At 45.2% G+C, this 21,375-nt stretch overlaps 1 protein-coding gene across 2 annotated transcripts in view; it reads right to left on the bottom strand.

The window, feature by feature from the left end:
* LOC135546673 (P2Y purinoceptor 3) overlaps positions 1-21,090 on the bottom strand; it is a 33,302-nt gene extending 12,212 nt beyond the window's left edge. Inside the window, exon 1 of one of the 2 annotated variants that reach the window (XM_064975286.1) lies at positions 20,148-21,090. The gene's annotated coding sequence lies outside the window, so the exon portion shown is untranslated. Of the gene's footprint in view, positions 1-5,872; positions 6,447-20,147 lie in introns of those variants that run through there. The other variant, XM_064975285.1, reaches the window with a different exon arrangement.
* Positions 21,091-21,375: the final 285 nt, after the last annotated feature.

Below are 21,375 nucleotides of genomic sequence, written 5' to 3' on the forward strand. Positions count from 1 at the left end.
CAATCTCTTAACCTGGCCCCTTCACATCAATCTCTTATCCTAGCCCCTTCGCCATCAACATCTTATCCTAGCCCCTTCACCATCAACATCAATCTCTTAACCTCTTCACCATCAATATCTTAGTCTAGCCCCTTCGCCATCAACATCAATGTCTTATCCTAGCCCCTTCACCATCAACATCTTATCCTAGCCCCTTCACAATCAACATCAATATCTTATCCTAGCCCCTTCACAATCAATATCTTATCCTAGCCCCTTCACAATCAATATCTTATCCTAGCCCCTTCACAATCAATATCTTATCCTAGCCCCTTCACCATCAAATATCTTATCCTAGCCCCTTCACCATCAAATATCTTATCCTTGCCCCTTCACCATCAACATCAATCTCTTAACCATCAATATCTTATCCTAGCCCCTTCACCATCAATATCTTATCCTAGCCCCTTCACGTCAATCTCTTAACCATCAACGTCATCATTATCACCCACATCTCTCTCTCAGTCCAAACCACAAGTGGGTAGGTGTTAGATTGCTAGAGCTGACTTCCAAAGCCAATCTCAGACAAACATACTAGGCTTCTATTGTCTGAACAGTGACGCATGGTTTCACAACATTTCATACCAGGAATGACAAGTGAGGGGGATGAAAGGGAGTGCCAATATTCCACATCACAGTGTGTGTGTGTGATTGCTGAAGTACCAGTTTCCTGGCAGCTGATTTAACCCCCCCATCTCTCACTTTCTCTAGTACGCTGTGAATGTGTGTGATGGCTGAAGTACTCCCTCTCTGTGAGCGATGGCTGAAGTACTCCCTCTCTGTGTGCGATGGCTGAAGTACTCCCTCTCTGTGTGCGATGGCTGAAGTACACCCTCTCTGTGTGCGATGGCTGAAGTACTCCCTCTCTGTGTGCGATGGCTGAAGTACTCCCTCTCTGTGTGCGATGGCTGAAGTACTCCCTCTCTGTGTGCGATGGCTGAAGTACTCCCTGTCTGTGTGCGATGGCTGAAGTACTCCCTGTCTGTGTGCGATGGCTGAAGTACTCCCTCTCTGTGTGCGATGGCTGAAGTACTCCCTCTCTGTGTGCGATGGCTGAAGTACTCCCTCTCTGTGTGCGATGGCTGAAGTACTCCCTCTCTGTGTGCGATGGCTGAAGTACTCCCTCTCTGTGTGCGATGGCTGAAGTACTCCCTCTCTGTGAATGTGTGCGATGGCTGAAGTACTCCCTCTCTGTGTGCGATGGCTGAAGTACTCCCTCTCTGTGAATGTGTGCGATGGCTGAAGTACTCCCTCTCTGTGAATGTGTGCGATGGCTGAAGTACTCCCTCTCTGTGTGCGATGGCTGAAGTACTCCCTCTCTGTGTGCGATAGCTGAAGTACTTCCTCTCTGTGTGCGATGGCTGAAGTACTCCCTCTCTGTGTGCGATGGCTGAAGTACTCCCTCTCTGTGTGCGATGGCTGAAGTACTCCCTCTCTGTGTGCGATGGCTGAAGTACACCCTCTCTGTGAATGTGAGCGATGGCTGAAGTACTCCCTCTCTGTGTGCGATGGCTGAAGTACTCCCTCTCTGTGTGCGATGGCTGAAGTACTCCCTCTCTGTGAATGTGTGCGATGGCTGAAGTACTCCCTCTCTGTGTGCGATGGCTGAAGTACTCCCTCTCTGTGAATGTGTGCGATGGCTGAAGTACTCCCTCTCTGTGAATGTGTGCGATGGCTGAAGTACTCCCTCTCTGTGTGCGATGGCTGAAGTACTCCCTCTCTGTGTGCGATGGCTGAAGTACTCCCTCTCTGTGAATGTGTGTGATGGCTGAAGTACTCCCTCTCTGTGTGCGATGGCTGAAGTACTCCCTCTCTGTGAATGTGTGCGATGGCTGAAGTACTCCCTCTCTGTGAATGTGAGCGATGGCTGAAGTACTCCCTCTCTGTGAATGTGTGCGATGGCTGAAGTACTCCCTCTCTGTGTGCGATGGCTGAAGTACTCCCTCTCTGTGTGCGATGGCTGAAGTACTCCCTCTCTGTGAATGTGTGCGATGGCTGAAGTACTCCCTCTCTGTGAATGTGTGCGATGGCTGAAGTACTCCCTCTCTGTGAATGTGTGCGATGGCTGAAGTACACCCTCTCTGTGAATGTTTGTGTGTCATCACCAGCCCCCTGAAGTGCTGCCATGGCCCTGTGGGCAAAGTGTTTGCTCAGCGCCTCTCATTTCATTGGAAAACATCTCTGAGGGGTGTGTGCATTTCCAATAAAAAGCTCCAGATTGCCCACAGAGTGTGGTGCTGTGTCTAATCCAGAGAATACTCAGGAAGCATAGACAGGTGCAAACTCACACACTGCCGAAGCTGTCAGACACACTTCACGTGTGGAGATTACACACCCAGGCACACGCAGTGCCACACACACTTATTTATGAACTGACCAAAACCAGACACATCAGATATCAACAAGATAACATTCCATTTGCTCTTTCTCGTGCACAGTGATTACACACACACACACAATAATGAAATTCTCTGATTAAATCCCTGACCATGGAAGGAGGGCATCTTTTCCTCAGACTAATCAATGACTAATGCTGCTGTCTCCTCTTCAGTCTGTGATTTTACTGGATGGTTGAGGGGGCGGTCGCCCTGTCTACAGCTCTGACACACACACACACACACACACACACACACACACACACACACACACACACACACACACACACACACACATTAAAGCCAAGGCCATATCTGGTTAAATCAATTTACATCATCAATCAATCTGGACAGAGGTTGTAGCCGTAGAAACAAACCCCATCAATCAATCTCAGGACAGACAAGGTATAACTCTAAAATAGACATACAGGAAAAAGTGGAAGTTACCAGGGTTTATTTCTAACCCAAATCGGACCCTCACCTGACCCAGCGGGGACACCAACACTTCAAGATAACAAGTTGTGTCCAGATTTCTGTGTGCAACTGTGGGTCAATATTACAACAAACACCTACCATTACGGATTACTGTCATCAGAGCTGGCTTCTCCCCCTGGGATGACACAGTTAGGGGGAACAGCTAGGGGGGGTAAAAACAACTAGGGGGAGCAAGGGGGAACAGCTGGGGGGGTGACAGCTAGGGGGGGACGAACAGCTAGGGGGGAACCAACACGAGGGGGAACACTAGGGGGAACACTAGGGGGGGGGGGACAGCTGGGGGGAACAGCTAGGGGGAGCAGCTAGGGGGGGAACATGGAGTGACTGGAAAGAGGCTAAAAATCTGATCTGATGCACAGAAGCAGCAGTCTGCACTGCTAAGCGTCCCGACACCGGTCTGCGCTGCTAAGCGTCCCGACACCGGTCTGCGCTGCTAAGCGTCCCGACACCGGTCTGCGCTGCTAAGCGTCCCGACACCGGTCTGCGCTGCTAAGCGTCCCGACACCGGTCTGCGCTGCTAAGCGTCCCGACACCGGTCTGCGCTGCTAAGCGTCCCGACACCGGTCTGCGCTGCTAAGCGTCCCGACACCGGTCTGCGCTGCTAAGCGTCCCGACACCGGTCTGCGCTGCTAAGCGTCCAGACACGGGTCTGCTCTGCTAAGCGTCCAGACACGGGTCTGCTCTGCTAAGTGCAACATCAAGCTATCTATCTGATGTCATAGCGAGTAGACCAGCTTATTCAGCATGTAGCTCAATACCAATTCTTCAAACTACTTATTCGTTAAGTACTGTAGCTCAATATCAATTCTACAAACTACTTATTTTTAGTCTCCAAACCCCCAAAGTCTTACAGCTCCTGACTTTCAGTTACACCCAAAAGGAGATCCTACAGGGGTGTTTCGGCACTTCTGCTCTGAAGAGCCTCTTGTGCATCTGTCACCGAGGCAGAAGTTGTCATGGTTTCGCAAGGCGAGGAGGAAGTGAATGTGTAGCTGGTGAAAGGACCGTTATTAAAACTACAGAGACATGCAGGACAGTTAACTCTGACCAATAAATGAAAGTGAAAGGGGGATACCTTGTCAGTTGTCCAGCAGAATGCCTTCAACTGAAATGTGTCTTCTGCATTTAACCCAACCCCTCTGAATCAGAGAGGTGAGGGGGGGGCTGCCTTAATCAACATCCACGTCATTGGCGCCCGGGGGACAGTGGGTTAACTGCCCGGGGAACAGTGGGTTAACTGCCCGGGGGACAGTGGGTTAACTGCCCGGGGGACAGTGGGTTAAATGCCCGGGGAACAGTGGGTTAACTGCCCGGGGAACAGTGGGTTAACTGCCCGGGGAACAGTGGGTTAACTGCCTTGCTCAGGAAACCATGTTAATGGATGGTATTGTTATTCCTCACCAGGTCTCAAAGCACTTTAATATGTAGGGGAGGAACTCCTCAAATCCACCATCTGTAGCAATGGCACCAACCTGTATAGTCCATCCATCCCTGAATGAACGTTACACACCCACCCACCCCATCAGACCAGGAGAGAAGCAGTTAACATAGAATACACACTGCTTCTCAATCTTCCTCCATCCTCTATGTCAACTATGTCTGTGCCAGTGGAGATAGAGAAAGCACCCACAGGACCCTGACTAATGTCCGGTGTGGTCCGACCCAACAGGACTTTTACTGGGAACACAGCTGTGGTCGCTATACACATATGATGTTTTCCATCACAAAAGATGCCCACACAGGTGTCCACAGACAGACCCACACAGGTGTCCACAGACAGACCCACACAGGTGTACACAGACAGACCCACACAGGTGTACACAGACAGACCCACACAGGTGTACACAGACAGACCCACACAGGTGTACACAGACAGACCCACACAGATGTACACAGACAGACCCCACACAGGTGTACACAGACAGACACTATTCTGCTGTGAGATGTTAAAGAGAACACTGTCAGAGCACCAGCTGTATATCATTCATCGGCCATGTGTTTTTATAAATAATTAGCAGTGTTTCCGCTAGGAATTTATTCAGCAGCGGAGGAAGAGTTAGCAGGAGGTCATGATAAATGTCACTGCTAAATGCATATAGGGGAAATGGGAAACAATGAGTAGCCTAAACATGTCTGGGAAGGAAGGTAGAGCTAGAACTATGGAAAGCTGTAAAACTGAGTGGGTACTGTACTCCATATGCACAACATAGTCCTTGCTGTTTCTAATAAAAATATTATTGAATCTCAAACAACGTGTGTGTGTGTACTTGAGGAAAGAGTAACTCCAGGGTTGGCTTTATCAACTCGCTGCTCTAAAGTGCACCAACAAAAGAGGACTTCCTGTTTTTCCAAATTACAGCAACAGGGCTACAAATACCTAACCATTCATCATGACACAGTGAAGGTTATTGAATAGCAATATTATGGTGTTGTTGACACGTGAAGACAGGTTAAAATAGCTATATGTTTTAAAGGGGGAATCTGCAGATCAAACAATGACATAGAAGTTACCATGCCACTGTTTGGGTAAACAACTGAGGGATAGGACTGGACAAATGTATCCACTCTCAAATTCACAGACAAAGTTATGGATGAAAGGACTGACCAACCATGAAACAAGATTCTAGTTTTAAATCGTGTTTTGAGACAATACAGTATTGGTTTACATTACTTTATTTACAAACAATGGAGTAAAATAAGTGTATAAGCTCACTAGGTATTTATCAATTATATTCTTCAAGAATGAATGGGTATATTTCATGATCACTTCGATCTCAAACCCCCCTTTAAAGGTAATTAACTCATACCTGTCTCGAAGATTTGATCATATTTAATTCGGAGAGCCATTGCCAAAATGATGTATATTATATGGAAACATGTTTCAGACTACTATGGCATAATGACTATATAATGTGCCAATTAGGTTATTTAAAGTTGTCTGCATTTGAAATTGTAACTCTTACCTCTGCAGCTGCGACAAAATATCGACTTTCTCTGTAGCTGTCAACAAGTGGGAGATCCAACCCTGCGGAGGTGCCTCAATCTACCTCGTGTTTGACCAGGCAGTCGCCTAGTAGCCCAAACAAAGAAGTACTTTCATGAAACAAAGTAGTAAGCCAATCAATAGAGATCCTTCATAAAGTCCAACTGATGTTCATGTTTTCCGCAGCACAAAAGAGCATGATATTAATGGCATTTGGTGGATTCGAGTATGATGAGCCGCGCGACACCGGTCTATTAGGCCCGTGACTTGAACTGGCTAAAACACGGAGGGAGGAGCACAGTCTCAAATCCAACAGTAATCTTCGTCGCTCGGTCGTGCTGTCAACTAGGCAGCATTGTGCATCGTCCAGAAACATACATCTATTTTCCTTAAAATATATATGTTTGAATTTTCGAACTACTTTTCATTGGGAAGGCAGATAAAGAGTGTTTGTCAAAAGCAATCACTTTTGCATGTGGAAACAGAATCCAACTCATTACTCCGTGCGAATGACGTGACATGTGTCTTGAACAAGGATCCTTGCACACACCCAGTAGGCAGCCCAGTGGGGTAGTGGAGGGTATGCCCTCTTATTTTTCAGTGGGCATTGCTTATACTCACTTCTTAATCCCCACCAACATGTATAAAAAATAATTGCCTTCACGTTTCTATGGTGGGAGTTTTGACTATAGGCTACTTTGAAGCAAGGTAAAAACATGCCCGATAATATAAAATAAAACGTCCAGGTTTCAAACAATTAAGAAACAGGACAAATATAGCGATGCTAATGATACCACTAACCGTCTTCTGGTAGATGGAAAGGCTTTCCCAAAAGCCTTCTCTATTAAACGTTAACTAGCTACAAAGTAGCCTATGCCTACCTGTCAAAATTATATTACGAGTATTTGTATCAATCCAGTGGCCAATTCTTTTGCAAACTCCATCTCATGCGCTGCAGAACCACCGATAATCAATCAGTAGCGCCATGTGCCTGCACACCTCAACCAAAGGGTAACCATTCTCAAAAATCAACATTTTATTAGATTTTTCCCCCAGACTTCAAAAGTGGTCTCCTGGTGTGGTTTAAACATTGTTATGGACTTAGACCATATCATTTTTTTGTTTTGCTGTTAAAAAAAGTGTGACTTTGAGAACGAAAAACAGAAAAAAATTGTGGAACATCTGAAACTGGTGAATTTCTGACTCAGTTCATCTGTTTCAATAGTAGTCCTACTTTAGCCTAATGAACAGAACAGCTTGGGTTGGCCTGACTGTGAAAGACCAATATGGGATTTATAATTTTGGGTAATTCAGAGTGTATGTCAAATGCACAATAGGTTGAATGGTGAGCTTAATGTGGATCATTTCACAGTGGTTTCAGTGTCCTGCAATATCGACCCAATGACACCAATATTTGTGTATAGTTGACTCTAGTTAACTCTGCATAGTTGAGTTCTGTCGGTGTCACTGAGTAAACTGATACCCCATATCATTGGTGCACCCTCCATAGGTAAGGCTGAACAGTGCATACACAGTGTATATATGTACTGTATGTATACCCCCAATGCATTTGTGCAGTCTAATAAATACACAGTGTGATTTGAACGATTTTTTGTTGCTGTTTGTAAAAATGTATATTTAAAAACTTTAAGTTATAAAAACAACATTCCAACTTTTTTTTTTAGCATTGTCTCACCCAAACATGGCATTATTCCACTATTTGTATCCGTTGCTATCAGTTTTAATTGGGGACTTTTATTTCGAAGGCAAACTGTAAATTCCACTATTGTGACTATTCCTTATTGTGGCTAGCTCCCCACAGGTGTGCTCTGCTTGTATCAATTTCTCACAAGAAGTAGAGTTCACAGTAAAACGGAGGGGGGGATGTCACACTGTAAGACTTTTCTGCAATTTCAACAGTAAAACACTAGAATGCACGGTCAAATATCAAAAAATGAATTTAACATTAATGCTGTAGGTTGCACTGCAGCTACTCTTCTGCCAGTATAATGCTGTAGGTTGCACTGCGGCTACTCTTCTGCCAGTATAATGCTGTAGGTTGCACTGCGGCTACTCTTCTGCCAGTATAATGCAGCAGGTTGCACTGCGGCTACTCTTCTGCCAGTATAATGCAGTAGGTTGCACTGCGGCTACTCTTCTGCCAGTATAATGCTGTAGGTTGCACTGCGGCTACTCTTCTGCCAGTATAATGCTGTAGGTTGCACTGCGGCTACTCTTCTGCCAGTATAATGCAGTAGGTTGCACTGCGGCTACTCTTCTGCCAGTATAATGCAGTAGGTTGCACTGCGGCTACTCTTCTGCCAGTATAATGCTGTAGGTTGCACTGCGGCTACTCTTCTGCCAGTATAATGCAGTAGGTTGCACTGCGGCTACTCTTCTGCCAGTATAATGCTGTAGGTTGCACTGCGGCTACTCTTCTGCCAGTATAATGCAGTAGGTTGCACCTGCGGCTACTCTTCTGCCAGTATAATGCAGTAGGTTGCACTGCGGCTACTCTTCTGCCAGTATAATGCAGTAGGTTGCACTGCGGCTACTCTTCTGCCAGTATAATGCAGTAGGTTGCACTGCGGCTACTCTTCTGCCAGTATAATGCTGTAGGTTGCATTGCAGCTACTCTTCTGCCAGTATAATGCTGTAGGTTGCACTGCGGCTACTCTTCTGCCAGTATAATGCTGTAGGTTGCACTGCGGCTACTCTTCTGCCAGTATAATGCAGTAGGTTGCACTGCGGCTACTCTTCTGCCAGTATAATGCAGTAGGTTGCACTGCAGCTACTCTTCTGCCAGTATAATGCAGTAGGTTGCACTGCGGCTACTCTTCTGCCAGTATAATGCTGTAGGTTGCACTGCAGCTACTCTTCTGCCAGTATAATGCTGTAGGTTGCACTGCGGCTACTCTTCTGCCAGTATAATGCTGTAGGTTGCACTGCAGCTACTCTTCTGCCAGTATAATGCAGTAGGTTGCACTGCAGCTACTCTTCTGCCAGTATAATGCTGTAGGTTGCACTGCGCTACTCTTCTGCCAGTATAATGCTGTAGGTTGCATTGCAGCTACTCTTCTGCCAGTATAATGCTGTAGGTTGCACTGCGGCTTACTCTTCTGCCAGTATAATGCTGTAGGTTGCACTGCGGCTACTCTTCTGCCAGTATAATGCAGTAGGTTGCACTGCGGCTTCACTCTTCTGCCAGTATAATGCAGTAGGTTGCACTGCAGCTACTCTTCTGCCAGTATAATGCAGTAGGTTGCACTGCGGCTACTCTTCTGCCAGTATAATGCTGTAGGTTGCACTGCAGCTACTCTTCTGCCAGTATAATGCTGTAGGTTGCACCTGCGGCTACTCTTCTGCCAGTATAATGCTGTAGGTTGCACTGCGGCTACTCTTCTGCCAGTATAATGCTGTAGGTTGCACTGCGGCTACTTCTTCTGCCAGTATAATGCAGTAGGTTGCACTGCGGCTACTCTTCTGCCAGTATAATGCAGTAGGTTGCACTGCGGCTACTCTTCTGCCAGTATAATGCAGTAGGTTGCACTGCAGCTACTCTTCTGCCAGTATAATGCAGTAGGTTGCACTGCGGCTACTCTTCTGCCAGTATAATGCTGTAGGTTGCACTGCAGCTACTCTTCTGCCAGTATAATGCAGTAGGTTGCACTGCGGCTACTCTTCTGCCAGTATAATGCTGTAGGTTGCACTGCGGCTACTCTTCTGCCAGTATAATGCTGTAGGTTGCATTGCAGCTACTCTTCTGCCAGTATAATGCTGTAGGTTGCACTGCGGCTACTCTTCTGCCAGTATAATGCAGTAGGTTGCATTGCAGCTACTCTTCTGCCAGTATAATGCAGTAGGTTGCACTGCGGCTACTCTTCTGCCAGTATAATGCAGTAGGTTGCACTGCGGCTACTCTTCTGCCAGTATAATGCAGTAGGTTGCACTGCGGCTACTCTTCTGCCAGTATAATGCAGTAGGTTGCACTGCGGCTACTCTTCTGCCAGTATAATGCAGTAGGTTGCACTGCAGCTACTCTTCTGCCAGTATAATGCAGTAGGTTGCACTGCGGCTACTCTTCTGCCAGTATAATGCTGTAGGTTGCACTGCGGCTACTCTTCTGCCAGTATAATGCAGTAGGTTGCACTGCGGCTACTCTTCTGCCAGTATAATGCTGTAGGTTGCACTGCGGCTACTCTTCTGCCAGTATAATGCTGTAGGTTGCACTGCGGCTACTCTTCTGCCAGTATAATGCTGTAGGTTGCACTGCGGCTACTCTTCTGCCAGTATAATGCTGTAGGTTGCACTGCGGCTACTCTTCTGCCAGTATAATGCAGTAGGTTGCACTGCGGCTACCCTTCTGCCAGTATAATGCTGTAGGTTGCACTGCGGCTACTCTTCTGCCAGTATAATGCAGTAGGTTGCACTGCGGCTACTCTTCTGCCAGTATAATGCAGTAGGTTGCACTGCGGCTACTCTTCTGCCAGTATAATGCTGTAGGTTGCACTGCGGCTACTCTTCTGCCAGTATAATGCAGTAGGTTGCACTGCGGCTACCCTTCTGCCAGTATAATGCTGTAGGTTGCACTGCGGCTACTCTTCTGCCAGTATAATGCAGTAGGTTGCACTGCGGCTACTCTTCTGCCAGTATAATGCAGTAGGTTGCACTGCGGCTACTCTTCTGCCAGTATAATGCTGTAGGTTGCACTGCGGCTACTCTTCTGCCAGTATAATGCTGTAGGTTGCATTGCAGCTACTCTTCTGCCAGTATAATGCTGTAGGTTGCACTGCGGCTACTCTTCTGCCAGTATAATGCAGTAGGTTGCATTGCAGCTACTCTTCTGCCAGTATAATGCAGTAGGTTGCACTGCGGCTACTCTTCTGCCAGTATAATGCAGTAGGTTGCACTGCGGCTACTCTTCTGCCAGTATAATGCAGTAGGTTGCACTGCGGCTACTCTTCTGCCAGTATAATGCAGTAGGTTGCACTGCGGCTACTCTTCTGCCAGTATAATGCAGTAGGTTGCACTGCAGCTACTCTTCTGCCAGTATAATGCAGTAGGTTGCACTGCGGCTACTCTTCTGCCAGTATAATGCTGTAGGTTGCACTGCGGCTACTCTTCTGCCAGTATAATGCAGTAGGTTGCACTGCGGCTACTCTTCTGCCAGTATAATGCAGTAGGTTGCACTGCGGCTACTCTTCTGCCAGTATAATGCAGTAGGTTGCACTGCGGCTACTCTTCTGCCAGTATAATGCAGTAGGTTGCACTGCGGCTACTCTTCTGCCAGTGTAATGCTGTAAATCTAAAGTGCTGAAGATGATGGATGAGCTTCATCACATTCTCTCCAGAGGGAAAACAATCAAAATAATACAACACGCCTCTGGCTCTGTCTCAACTTTTATTACATTTTTAATAGAATCTGTCAATACTGAAGCCTGGCTGCTGTTCAGGAACCAGTAGCCTTAAAGAAATATGTCCTCAACTGAAATATAGCTTAACCCACTGTATGTCCTCAATGAACACCATTCTGCATCAAATTATATAATGTTTGAATAAAATGCACATTTCACTTCGTCTGCTAAATGAATGAAGGAATAATAAATAAACAAACAGATGAATACATAAATATATTCAGCATTTTAATTTGAATTTCATGTCCTGCACCAACAATGGCATCATGTGATTAATGGAAATTAATGGAAAACACCTTGATAGAGATTGTTAACCCAGAAGCAGAATAACATAATAATAAAATCAACTAACAGTCTTGCCGTAGAGGTCAATTGATTATGATTTTGTTTTAGCGCTGATACCGATACCGATTATTGGAGGACAATTACAACAATACTGAATGAACAATGAACACATTTATTTTAACTTCATATAATACATACATAAAATTAATTTAGTCTCAAATAAATTATCAAAACATGCTCAATTTGGTTTAAATAATGCAAAAACACAGTGTTGGAGAAAAAAAGTAAAAGTGTAATATGTGCCATGTAAAAAAGCTAACGTTTAAGTTCCTTGCTCAGAACATGAGAACATATGAAAGCTGGTGGTTCAATATTCCCAGTTCTTCAATATTTCCAGTTAAGAAGTTTTAGGTTGTAGTTATTATAGAAATTATGCCGCGTCGACTATTTCTCTCTATGCCATTGTCACGAAAGAAGTATGTATAATTGGACCAAGGCGCAGCGTGAGTAGAGTTCCACATTTTAATGATAGTGAAACTCCCAAAACAACAAAAATATAACGATCGTGAAATACGTAGCGCACATAGGCACTAATACAAAACAATATCCCCCATAGCAGGTGGGAAAAAGGACACACTAAGTATGATCCCCAATTAGGGGTAACGATAATCAGCTGCCTCCAATTGGGAACCATACACACACACCAACATAGAAATATAATACTGTCATGACGTTGCCCTCTTTGGGTACAGCGGGCACCATCCCCCGCTCTCTGCTTTATGTAAGCATAAACGCACATGCACAACGGAACATCCCATTAGGATTTATGCTAGGATCACTTAAGGGTCCAAGCTAATTACCAGCCTTAGTAAAGTTGAACATTTACTTCTAGGCCGTTGACTCTACAGCACTCACCAGTTTTCTTCCCAGAAGTCCATAGGTCATCCCTGTAGACTGCCCAAAACTAGTGCCTTACAGCTGCAAACTTATCATATAGTTATCAACTTAGGATAGTGCCTAAGCAACACACCAAGTAGGAAAACCCTAGATATGGCATTAGAGACAATGCCATGATAGTCATTTTGCCAGAACATTGGACGTACAGGGTAGCCTAGTGGTTAGAGCGTTGGATTAGTAACCGGAACTGTTGCAAGTTCAAACCCCCGAGCTGACAAGGTACAAATCTGTCATTCTGCCCCTGAACAGGCAGTTAACCCACTGTTCCTAGGCTGTCATTGAAAATAAGAATTTGTTCTTAACTGACTTGCCTAGTTAAATAAAGGAAAAATATATAGAATACAGTCCAATTAGGTGATTTTTGTGTGAGAACTATATTTTGTATATCTTTTGTTTATGCTTTCATTCCTTTTCGGTTCAGTTCCTGTGACACTTAAGAAGTGATAGAGCCATAAACAAAGTCCCCATACAACCATTACTTAGTGCCACAACGCCGCTCATTGGGGAATGAATGTAATTTTATATATTTCATGAGTGTGTGTGCGTTGTTAACATCTGCCTAAGTTACTGCCCAGATCTTCCAGTCTGGATGACGACGGGTCCGGAACGGCAACCCCAAATCCAGACACCAACGGCCCATCCTTGTGGCAGCATGCCCCGCTGTCAGAGAGCCTACCAGTGTAAACCACCAGAGGGGGGGGGGACCGCAACGGCGATCACAAACCAGGACATCCCCTGGCCCTTCCTGTGGTACTTTGCAGCTTCCAGGGAACCTACCAAGGAACATCACTAGAAGGGACCGCAACGGCGATCACCAACCGGACATCAACTGCCATCATTGTGGTGGACTGCTCCTCTTTCAGAGAAGCCTACCAAGTTCAACCACCAGAGGGGACTGCAACAGTGATCTACAAACAGGACATCACGTGTTCATGATTTTATGTTGCAGGACAAACAAGATCCAAACCACCAGGGGGTTTGTGTCATGACGTTGCCCTCTTTGAGTACAGCGAGCACCATCCCCCGCTCTCTGCTTCTACAACCAGACTGCTGTGGTCAGAGTGAGGTCGTAAATTCCTAGGGAAGACCCTGCCTCATGGCCACACGGTATAGAGATAGAGTGAAGTTTCATAGAGTACAAAGGAATTTCTTCCACCTCACAGAACTTGAGGTCCGAACAACGTTTACGTTCCGGAGAAGGTATAAAAGATCGGTGAAGAATCCAGCTACGAACTGGTCCGTTTGTTACAACTTGGGGAAGCTCATGGGAGATGGTGTGGCCACATTACCATAACACTGTTTTTATAATAGCCTCAGATATTAGGTTTACATCTAATTGTTGTATAAGATGAATGAGTGAGTATGGTACTGTTTGTAAAATTGTGTAATGTGATTTTGGACTGTTTTATGAAGGAAACTCCAATTCCCTTTTGAGTTGAACTAAATCAGAGGACCGCCCATGAGCCCAGTTAGGGTCAGGCATCCTGGGACAGCCCTTTTCTGCAATTCCGAATAAAACACAACTTTGAGAAATTCTCAGTAGATCATGTTTCTCTCAATCTGGGAAGGACAAAGGTTGCAGACTATTGCTGAATCTTTTAACCATACCACGTGGTTAAACTCTTAGACTATCGATACCGACAGAATAAGAACAAGTCTTTGATATTAATTACTAGTCTGCAGCTAGGAATTCGGTATCATTGAACACGAAGAACGACAACCGCCAAAACAACCATTCTTTTTTTTTTTAATTTTACCCCTTTTTCTCCCCAATTTCATGGTATTCAGTTGTTTTTGTCTCATAGCTACAACTCCCATACGGGCTCGGGAGAGACGAAGGTTGAAAGTTATGCGTCCTCTGATACACAACCCAACCAAGCCGCACTGCTTCTTAACACAGCGCGCATCCAACCCGGAAGCCAGCCGCACCAATGTGTCGGAGAAAACACCGCGCACCTGGCAACATTGGTTAGTGCGCACTGCGCCCGGCCCACCACAGGAGTCGCTGGTGCGCGATGAGACAAGGACATCCCTACCGGCCAAGTCCTCCCTAACGACGCTAGGCCAATTGTGCGTCGCCCCCACGGACGAGCCTGGGCGCGAACCCAGAGTCTCTGATGGCACAGCTGGCGCTGCAGTACAGCACCCTTAACCAATGCGCCACCCGGGAGGCCCATAACAATCATTCTATAATGGATGAATGAATGTCACTCTGAACAATCCACTCAAACCACAACAGAGAGAGAGAGAGAGAGGACGAAAACCCTCCAACAGAAATTACATTTTCAACAAATATCACGACAACACACTGAGCGTAAATATATATATTGATTGCAATTGTTCCCGAATGAGTGAGCGTTCATGTGCAAAGGATTAGCATTTCAACTGTTATAATTATCAACTCTGTAGTGCCTCATCTCAGTTGACCCCCACTTCTATTTGTGTCCACCAAGCTGCGATACCGGTTTATCCCACTAGGGGAACTCCGTTATCATTTCCTTGTAACTTTCTACTGTTTGTTTATGCATTTCTGTGAATTACTTAGTTAGTAAATAAATTATAAAATTAAGACAATTGATGTATGGATGACTCATAGTGAAGACTGGGTTCGTGCAGATAACCAACAATTTACGACGTTTGTAATGAGACTAACGTGAGGTAAAGTAAATAATTCATTAATTCGAAGACTATTTGATCAGATATAAAATATCTAAAAAGTTATTTTAGGAAATGATAACTTTGTAATCTGAATATTTTCCTTGGTTCCCCGACTTCCTAGTTAATTAAATTTACATGATTAATCAGTTTGATCGCGTAATACAAATTCAAGAGAATCTTTGATAAAAACGAAGTCTTCAATTTAATGATAGTAAAGACACGACAATAGCTAGAAACCGCCCTAGTCACAGTATCCCCCCTCCAAAGGTGCGGACTCCAACAGCAAAACTTGAAGGGAGGGTGGGCAACTAGCATCGGTGGTGGCTCCGGTGTGGGACATAACACCCGCTCAGACCGCGGATCCGGCCATGGAGCCAGACTGAATGCCGTGCCCGGACTGGGCACCGGCGCAGAGGAAGGCTCCGGCCATGGAGCGGGACTGGACACCGTGCCTGGACTGGGCATCGGCGCAGTGGAAGGCTCCGGCCATGGAGCGGTACTGGACACCGTGCCTGGACTGGGCATCGGCGCAGTGGAAGGCTCCGACCATGGAGCGGTACTGGACACCGTGCCTGGACTGGGCATCGGCGCAGTGGAAGGCTCCGGCCATGGAGCGGTACTGGACACCGTGCCTGGACTGGGCATCGGCGCAGTGGAAGGCTCCGACCATGGAGCGGTACTGGACACCGTGCCTGGGCCGTCGCTGGGCCGTGGACCGTCGCTGGAGACTCCGGACTGTATACACGGAAGAGGGTCCACCAGTCCGTTAGCCGGTACAAGACGTACCGGGCTGGGGAGGCACACTGGAGGCCTGGTGCGTGGAGCCGGCACAAGACGTACCGGGCTGGGGAGCCACACTGGAGGCCTGGTGCGTGTAGCCGGCACAGGACGTACCGGGCTGGGAAGGCACACTGGAGGCCTGGTGCGTGGAGCCGGCACAAGACGTACCGGGCTGGGGAGGCACACTGGAGGCCTGGTGCGTGGAGCCGGCACAAGACATACCGGGCTGGGGAGCCACACTGGAGGCCTGGTGTGTGTAGCTGGCACAGGACGTACCGGGCTGGGGAGGCACACTGGAGGCCTGGTGCGTGGAGCCGGCACAAGACATACCGGGCTGGGGAGGCACACTGGAGGCCTGGTGCGTGTAGCCGGCACAGGTTGCACTGGAATAGAGACACGCTCTTCAGGGCGAGTGCGGGGAGCCGGCACAGGACGTACCGGGCTGGGAAGGTGCACTGGAGGCCTGGTGCGTGTAGCCGGCACAGGTTGCACTGGACTGATGACACACTCCTCAAAGCGCCTGCACTGCAGCATACTCCTAGCCAAAATCTCTCTCCGATATGTCTCTCCGATATCCCTCCTCAAACTGCTCCATCGACTCCCAGATGATCTCTGGCTCTCTCCTCGGTTGACCGCCCCTTGTGCCTCCCCCCAAAAAACTTGGGGTTGCCCTTTGGCTGTTTGTGGCCGCGCACCTCGGCGTCGTCGCTGTCCTCCTTTACTCCTCGGCGACTCCCGCCAAGGAAGGGTCTCTCATCCACCTAGTATCTCTTCCCATGTCCAACTCTCCTTCACCTCCTGGGAACGCTGCTTGGTCCTGTAGTGGTGGGATATTCTGTCACGAACGTCGTATGAATAATTGGACCAAGGCGCAGCGTGAGTAGAGTTTCACATTTTAATGATAGTGACACAATTTCCCTCGTTAATATTGCCTGCTAACATGAATTTATTTTAACTAAATATGCAGGTTTAAAAAATATACTTCTGTGTATTGATTTCAAGAAAGGCATGGATGTTTATGGTTAGGTACATTTGTGCAACGATTGTGATTTGTTTCGCAAATGCACCTTTGTTAAATCATCACCCGTTTGGCGAAGTAGGCTGTGATTCGATGACAAATTAACAGGCACCGCATTGATTATATGCAATGCAGGACAAGCTAGTTAACCTGGTAATATCAACCATGTGTAGTTAACTAGTGATTATGTGAAGATTGATTGTTTTTTATAAGATAAGTTTAATGCTAGCTAGAAACTTACCTTGGCTCCTTGCTGCACTCACGTAACAGGTGGTCAGCCTGCCACGCAGTTTGCTCATGGAATGCAATGTAATCGGCCATAATCGGAGTCCAAAAATGCTGATTACTGATTGTTGTGAAAACTTGAAATTGGCCCTAATTAATCGGTCAACCTCTAGTTCTCACTAACACTATACTTTAGAGAGAGAGCTACTTTATTGAGGAAAGTTTTACGTGCTACGACTGTGATATACAGGGCATTCGGAAAGCATTCAGACCCCTTGACTTTTTCCATATTTGTTTTCTTCGTTACAGCCTTCTTCTGAAATGTATTAAGTTGCATTCAATCTACACATAATAGCCCATAATGACCAAGCAAAAACGGATTATTTTTATTTTTTAGAAATTCGACTAAGCTATATGGAATAGTTTTAAGAAGCTCATACCAAGGATAATTTAGTTTTTTGATTTTCAATTTTAAGACCCCTTTAAGTATACAAAATATATTTAAAAATATTATTTGATTAACATTTGTTTCGACCTTACTGCCATTAGCCCATACACACACATTGAATAACAGATAGTCCCCCCCCAAAAAAAAACGAGTTGTTTGTTCTGAAGTGTCTGTCCTATATATCTGAGAGATATAAGAAAGATCAGGAAATATTTATATAATTTTTTTGTACAAAAACCATCATGTCTGTGAGCGTTTCATCTTTCCACAAAGGGGTCCTAATAGTTTGTATTTGGGATATCTCATGGTTTGACAAACACCACTCTAGCTCTGTCACCTTTCACCTCAGATGCAGACGTCCGACATCAGCTGATGTGGTGGACAGAGACGCATCCAACGCAAAAACACCGATATCTCCTTAAACGGACAGATGTTTACGTGGGTTTTGTTATTATGCTAATTACATGTCCGCGGGGGCGCAGACATGGACCTTAGGGGATAAGATGGATGCACTAACTGTAAATTGCTCTGGATAAGAGCGTCTGTTAAATGACTAAAATGTAAATGTAACTCTCACCCCCTGATCCAAAAGGATCACTTAGAGGAGCTGGTCTCCCAGGGAGGATTCTTGAGAAACCCTGGAAGATGATCATGTTGTTCTCTCATAATAACCCTTTGCATTGAAATGTTGTGACACTGGGTGACAAATCTTTCCACTCGTTCCCTGAAAGAAGAGATGATATGTCTGTAGCCTGTTCCAACAGAAACTCTGTCCTTCATCAAATAAGAGGTGATACTGTTAGTCAGAAGAGACTGCCTCGTGTGGCCTGTTTGTCAGGTAGAAATAATGGATAATACACACAATATACAGTACCAGTCCAAAGTTTGGACACACTTACTCATTCCAGGGTTTTTCTTTACTTTTACTATTTTCTACATTGTAGCATAACAGTGAAGACATCAAAACTATGAAATAACACATACGGAATCATGTAGTAAGCAAAAAAGTATTCAAATGTTTTTTTTTTTATATTTGAGATTCTTCAAAGTAGCCACCTGTAGCCTTGAACACAGCTTTCTTTGCACACTCTTGGCATTCTCTCAACCAGCCTAAATGCTTCACAGAGTTCAAGTAACAGACACATCTCAACATCAACTGTTCAGAGGAGACTGCGTGAATCAGGCCTTCATGGTCGAATTGCTGTAAAGAAACCAATACTACAGGACACCAATAAGAAGAAGAGACTTGCTTGGACCAAGAATCATGAGCAATGGATATTAGACTGGTGAAAATCTGTCCTTTATTCTGATAACTCAAAATTTGAGATTTTTGGGTGCAACCTGTGTCTTTGTGAGATACAGAGTAGGTGAACGAAGGATCTCTGCATGTGTGGGTCCCACCGTGAAGCATGGAGGAGGACACTGTCTGTGATTTATTTAGAATTCATGGCACACTTAACCAGCATGGCTACCACAGCATTCTGCGGCGATACGCCATCCCATCTGGTTTGGGCTTAGTGGGACTATCATTTGTTTTTCAACAGGACAATGACCCAAAACACACCTCCAGGATGTATAAGGGCTATTTGACTAAGAAGGAGAGTGATGGAGTGCTGCATCAGATGACCTGGCCTCCACAATCATCCGACCTCAACCCAACTGAGATGGGTTTGGAGGAGTAGGACCGCAAAGTGAAGGAAAAGGAGCCAACAAGTGCTCAGCATATGTGGGAACTCCTTCAAGACTGTTAGAAAAACATTCCAGGTGTTTACGCTTTTTTGGTTACTATATGATTCCATGTGTGTTATTTCATAGTTGTGATGTCTTCACTATTATTCTACAATGTAGAAAATAGTAAAAATAAATAAAAATAAAACCTTGAATGAGTAGGGGTGTCCAAACTTTTGACTGGCACTGTTTACACATGTCACAGCACAGGGGAAAACCAACCAATAATACCTCATACAATGATAATGACAGAGCGACACAGAGGTGACTACATAGAACCCAGTCATCAACATTAGAGGATTTACAATATTCTGTATTCATTCCCAGAGTGAGGAGTGAGTGTGTGCAGGACTGGCTGTGTGTGTGTGTGTGTCTGGTAACAGTTGCCTCTCTGTCTACTACTCCTTTCAGAGTGTAAATAGCTGCCTGGTGCACCAACAAAAAATCTGTATCTTTCCCCCTCTAACTGCTTCAGGCTGTTCAGACAGAAACTCTGTCCATCCTGCGTATTACTCACAGATTTTTGGCTAAATAGTCTATGGTATGTCAGATAGTATTGATTAAAAGAGATATGACTGATTCCTCTCCTGTCATCCTCCTCTTTACAGTATTTCAACAGTGACCAGGGAGACGTGTCATTGATTTGAATGGGATCTAAATAATGATCATAACAAACTGTTAGGCAATCTATCAAAACAGCCTAAAATTTTTTTATGTTGAATGTAGTGTTCATGATACATACCTCATCATAACAACAACAACCACTGCAAAGTCTTCAGAACGAAAATATTCTATGGATTCTAGTGTTAGAGTTGATTGAAAGATCCCAGAGTAGTCATAGTTTGGTTTATTTTCATTGCAGTTGCACAAGTTTTGTAGGTACAGGCTCAAGCACATCCGGACGCTGCATGTGTGTGGGGTTGTGTGAGTTGTGTTTGTGAGGTGTCAGCATGGTTTTGAAAAGACAACCCCCTGGCACACCTTGAGGCAAGCAAGTACAGTTCACATGAACGGGTGATAATCAGTGGAACAAACTGAACCAGTTTTATAGAAATGTACATAAAAAAACCATTTGATAAGTGTTGTCATAATATTCCCGAAACAGCTTATGTTTTCACATCGATTGGTAAGCCAAGAAGAGTGGTCTGCTTCCGTCATTAATATCCACTTACAGATGTCTGTGTATTAATAAAAATACCAGACCAGACATGTGGACTGTACTCTGCTGCATCCTTCTATAGGCCACTTCGCCTGTTTAAACAATAACTTCATCTAAACTCTGGCGCAATAAATTTGTGTTTCATTAGTGCCCAAATGTAAATCGCTTCAGAAATATTAAAGCTGCTTGAAATGTCAGCCGTCTTAAATCAAACACACTAAGTACATCAGAGCTCTCTATGTAATCAACTTGAAAAAATCAGCTGAATGAGCCTTGCTTATGACGTGGATTATTTATATGCAATATAGCAGTGTGTGTGTGTGTGTGTGTGTGTGTGTGTGTTGAAAGAATGAAATATTGCACAATGCTGCTTGAGCAATAATGACAGTTAGAATTAAAACAGGAAGATCCATGGACCAACTGTCCTCTTTATGTTCCAGCTTCCTGAAAAAGGAACGGAGTATCTTAAATTATACCACAATAACCTTACTTCTCCCACCGACATTAAAAAATTAATAAAAATAATAATCACAAAATAATAATAATTCAAAATTGACTTTTGTGATCTAACAGTTACCCCCCCCCCCCCGCCCCACACACACACCCCGCTACTAACTCTGACTTTGTTGATACTTTATTCGGGAAAAATGTACTTACTATGACTGAGATATGTGGTTGTCCCACCTAGCTATCTTAAGATAAACTGTAAGTGGCTTTGGATAACACTAAAGGACAAACGTGTAAACATGTGAAAGGTTACATTACAGATAACACATGACCTGACCAAGACAAATGATCCCCATGACATTAT

The sequence above is a fragment of the Oncorhynchus masou genome, chromosome 9 (genome assembly GCF_036934945.1).
Source record: "Oncorhynchus masou masou isolate Uvic2021 chromosome 9, UVic_Omas_1.1, whole genome shotgun sequence".
NCBI lineage: Eukaryota > Metazoa > Chordata > Actinopteri > Salmoniformes > Salmonidae > Oncorhynchus > Oncorhynchus masou.